Below are 5,090 nucleotides of genomic sequence, written 5' to 3'. Positions count from 1 at the left end.
TTGGGATGGAACTAGAAAAGTTAGAGAGAGGCTGGCGAGATGGCTTAGCAGGTAAGAGCACCGACTACTCTTCCAAAGGTCCTGAGTTCAAATCCCAGCAACCACATGATGTCTCACAACCACCTGTAATGAGATCTGATGCCCTCTTCTGGTGTGTCTGAAGACAGCAACAGTGTACTTATAATAATAAATAAACCTTTGGCTCCGGGCTTGGTGGCACATGCCTCTGCACTTGGGAGGCAGAGGCAGGCCGATTTCTGAGTTCGAGGCCAGCCTGGTCTACAGAGTGAGTTCCAGAACAGCCAGGGCTATACAAAGACACCCTGTCTCAAACAAACAAACAAACAAACAAACAAACAAAAATCCTTTGGGCAGGAGCAAGCAGGGCCAACCGGTCCTACATTCAATTCCCAACAACTACATGAAAGCTCACAACCATTTGTACAGCTACAGTGTACTCATATACAAGAAAGAAAGAAAGAAAGAAAGAAAGAAAGAAAGAAAGAAAGAAAGAAAGAAAGAAAGAAAGAAAGAAAGAAAGAAAGAAAGAAAGAAAGAACTTCAAAAAAAGAGAGGAAAAAAAGAGAGAATCAGAAGGAATCAGAGAGAATGCAGTGACCAGCAAAGCAATGTCCCTCCTCAGGAGTTTAAACACAGGCCATGACCTCAACTAAATGTTCCTTTGGACCGTGCATAGCAAAAGAAACAAAATATAAGTTCTCAAGGATGGAAGGATGAGTGATGTAACCCTGGGCTCCCCCTCTAGAGAAGGCAAGGACTCAGCAAAAGCTTGGAACCTGAGCAAGGTGTCTCTCTTGTGTACACTAATGTCTACATAAATATTTACAAGATATGATTTAACCCCACAGAGTATATGATTAAAATGAAAAACAACTATAGTCTTGGGAGGCAGAAGCAGATGGATCTCTGTGAGTTCAAGGCCAGACTGCTCTACTAAATGTTGAAGTCCAGTCTAGGACTAAAAGGTAAGACCCTGTCTCAAAACAAGTAAAACTGCTAGGGTTCATGGGTAAAAAAATTTAAAGTGCTCAAGGTACTGAATTATAATGACACACTTACATAACCTACTGAAATCCAAACTGACCTGCACATACAAGCACTTCACTTTCTCCACCATACAGACGCCAGTTGCAGACCTTTTCAGTAGCAAATGAAATAGAATATTTTTCTCAATATCCCTGTGTAAAGAAGGTAAGGTTGAGTTTCTGCCTAACGACCTTGCTTCCTCACAGTCGAACATAATTTATAACTGTTAGTAGCAGTGGTGAAAGGGTATCATATGGCCTGCTTCTAAAACCAGAGGACTACAGCAATCTCCCCTCGAGGTCACCCACTCACACCCTCTCAGCAACACACAGACGGAAAAGCAGAGGACCCAAAAGGTGTGCTGTCTAATTGCTCTCTGCCTCCTTTTAATAGAATGTGTCTTGAAAGAGAACATAAGCTTCAACTTTTGGTTACAAATTTTGGCTTTCTATAGCATAACACACACTTTTTTTTCCCTAAAAGATAAGATATTGAGACTGTTTCAAATGTTCATGGTATTTTGCTTTTCATAATTAGACTAGGAAAATATTAAGGCCCTCTTCCAAAAAAAACCAACATAGGACAAATACATAGTCAGAATTTTTACATTTTTATTCATTTTGTTTTGAACATGTAAAAACATGACTTTCAGCTTATATATTAAACACAAATGTGGCACATGACAGGCCACAAAAATTATAACTTTTTTTTTACACAGCAGGCACCATGTCTGCCTGAACACTTTCTGCCATGATGGCGATCGATTGAACCTCTGAACCTGTAAGCCAACCCCAGTTAAATGCTGTCCGTTATAAGAATTGCCTTGGCCATGGTGTCTCTTCACAGCAATAAAACCCTAATTACTATAACTTCTTCTTTTTAAATCACTGGCTACCCATCAGTCGGGGACCACTCTGTTCCGATAAGCCAGCCCAAGTGGCAGGACACGTGGTCTAGAAAGGATCTAGAAGCAGGCTGGAAAGGTGACTTGGTGCATAGGAGGATTTGCTCCTCGTCCAGAGGACCTGAGCTTGGTTCCCAGCGCTCTTATCTGATGGCTTACAACTCCTTTAACTCCAGCTCTCATGGTTAGCAGCTCCCTACACACACACACACACACACACACACACACACACACACACTGCACTTGCAGAAAGAAGCACATACATATGAATGGGCATTTAAAAAAAAAAAATCTTAGAAAACAAAAATGTAGAAGGCTTTGGGAAGGCAAGAGGCTGGCCCAGAATGAGCAATGGGGGAATATCCCACCATCACACACAGTACACAACCATGGATCCCTGCAGCTCATCTATACAGATAAGGGACATGCCTCCTCTCCATCTCTAGTCTGAACTGTCTTGTGCTTTTTAGTACTTGGCATCTCTTCATCTTTCAATATGCAATAGTGTACATTCCAGTTTAGTGATTCTACATAGAGATCTTAGCTAATGTATGTCCACCCCTCATCCCCTTTCCTCGAGAGAAATGCAATTTCATTCGATCTTACAGCAGATTTACTGAATACAAAGGCAGACTCTTAGAAACATCAACCAGTTTCCCTAGTCTTTTAAAATAATTACAAAAGAGGGATAAGGCACACAGACATCTCTGTAAGTTAAGTCCTAGCTAGCAATGTATACACCAGAAAATATTCATTCATGTCTATTTTAATTTGTTGGTTTGAAACAACCAATAGCCCAGGCCAGCCTCAAACTCTGTAGCCAACTCTGACCCTGAAGTTCCAATCTCCTGCTCTGCCTCCTGCATGGTGACTTATAGGCATATACCTCCACCCCCAGCAAGAACGATTTTTGTTGAAGACAGAATGAAACCCCTCAGTGCTCAATCCTCGGATACAAGCCAGGACAAAGGGGCTAAATGAAGTGCATTCCACTAGTGTTTGCTAGTGATTTGAACTAGATGACAGTTGGGACTGTTTTCTTTTTTTTTTTTTAAAGATTTATTTATTTATTATATCTAAGTACACTGTAACTGTCTTCAGACACTCCAGAAGAGGGCGCCAGATCTTGTTACGGATGGTTGTTAGCCACCATGTGGTTGCTGGGATTTGAACTCTGGACCTTTGGAAGAGCAGTCGGGTGCTCTTACCCACTGAGCCATCTCACCAGCCCGGGACTGTTTTCTTAACTGTGAGATGACAGGCAAGGTGAGCCTACTGTGAATAAAGAGCTGTGGTAGAGACGGCCCAGCAACTGACAGGAGAAAGAAATCAGAAACACGGCCATGGCAGCAGAGGTACAGCACACCGCAGCTTTCCAATGAGTCTCCAAAATAAATGTCACAACTAAAAGATTAGATTCCACCTCACACCAGTCAGAATGGCTAAGATCAAAAATTCAGGTGACAGCAGATGCTGGCGAGGATGTGGAGAAAGAGGAACACTCCTCCATTGTTGGTGGGATTGCAAGCTTGTACAACCACTCTGGAAATCAGTCTGGCAGTTCCTCAGAAAATTGGACATAATACTACCAGAGGATCCAGCAATACCTCTCCTGGGCATATATCCAGAAGATGTTCCAACCGGTAAGAAGGACACATGCTCCACTATGTTCATAGCAACCTTATTTATAATAGCCAGAAGCTGGAAAGAACCCAGATGCCCCTCAACAGAGGAATGGATACAGAAAATGTGGTACATTTACACAATGGAGTACTACTCAGCTATTAAAAGGAATGAATTTATAAAATTCCTAGGCAAATGGATGGACCTGGAGGGCATCATCCTGAGTGAGGTAACACAATCACAAAGGAACTCACACAATATGTACTCACTGATAAGTGGATATTAACCCAAGATATAAGATACAATTTGTTAAAACGCATGAAACTCAAGAAGAACGAAGACCAAAGTGTGGACACTGTGCCCCTTCTTAGAATTGGGAACAAAACAGCCATGGAAAGAGTTACAGAGATAAAGTTTGGAGCTGTGACGAAAGGATGGACCATCTAAAGACTGCCATATCCAGGGATCCATCCCATAATCAGCTTCCAAACGCTGACACCATTGCATATACTAGCAAGATTTTGCTGAAAGGACCCAGATATAGCTGTCTCTTGTGAGACAATGCCGGGACCTAGCAAACACAGAAGTGGATGCTCACAGTCAGCTATTGGATGGATCACAGGGCCCCCAATGCAGGAGCTAGAGAAAGTACCCAAGGAGCTCAAGGGATCTGCAACCCTATAGTTGGAACAACATTATGAACTAACCAGTACCCTAGAGCTCTTGACTCTAGCTGCATATGTATCAGAAGATGGCCTAGTCGGCCATCACTGGAAAGAGAGGCCCATTTGTCGTGCAAACTTTATATGCCCCAGTACAGGGGAATGCCAGGGCCAAAAAGTGGGAGTGGGTGGGTAGGGGAGTTGGGGGGGAGTGTATTGGGGACTTTTTGGATAGCATTGGAAATGTAAATGAGGAAAATACCTAATAAAAAAATTAATTCTAAAAAAAAAAAAAAATTAGCCCTCTATCAGATGGTTACTGAAGATTCTTCCCCCATCTGTAGGATGCCGGTTCGTCCTATTGACTGTCTTTTGCCTTACAGAAGCTTTTCAGTTTCGTGACGTCCCACTTATCAATTGTTTATCATTGGGCCTGAGCCACTGGTGTCCTGTTCAGTAACTTTCCCCCTGTGCCAATGAGTGTTTTTCCCCACTTTCTCTTCTATTAGATTCAGTGTATCTGGTTTTACACTGAGGTTCTTGATCCACTTGGACTTGAGCTCTGTGCAAGGTGATAAATATGGATCTACTTTCATTCTTCTACATACAGACCACCAATTAGACCAACACCATTTATTGAAGATGCTTTCTTTTTTCTACTGTGTTTTGGGCTTCTTTGTCAAAGATTAAATGTCCATACGTGTGTGTGTTTCCTTGTGAATCCTTGATTCTATTACATTCATCAACCTGTCTGTCTCTGTACCAATACCATGAAGTTTTTAATCACAATTACTTTGTAGTACAACTAGAAGTCAGGGATGTTGAATACCCTAGAAGTTCTTTTCTGCTCTCCT

This window comes from Mus caroli, chromosome 12 (genome assembly GCF_900094665.2).
Source record: "Mus caroli chromosome 12, CAROLI_EIJ_v1.1, whole genome shotgun sequence".
Taxonomy (NCBI): Eukaryota; Metazoa; Chordata; class Mammalia; order Rodentia; family Muridae; genus Mus; species Mus caroli.
This window is presented reverse-complemented; position numbering follows the sequence as displayed.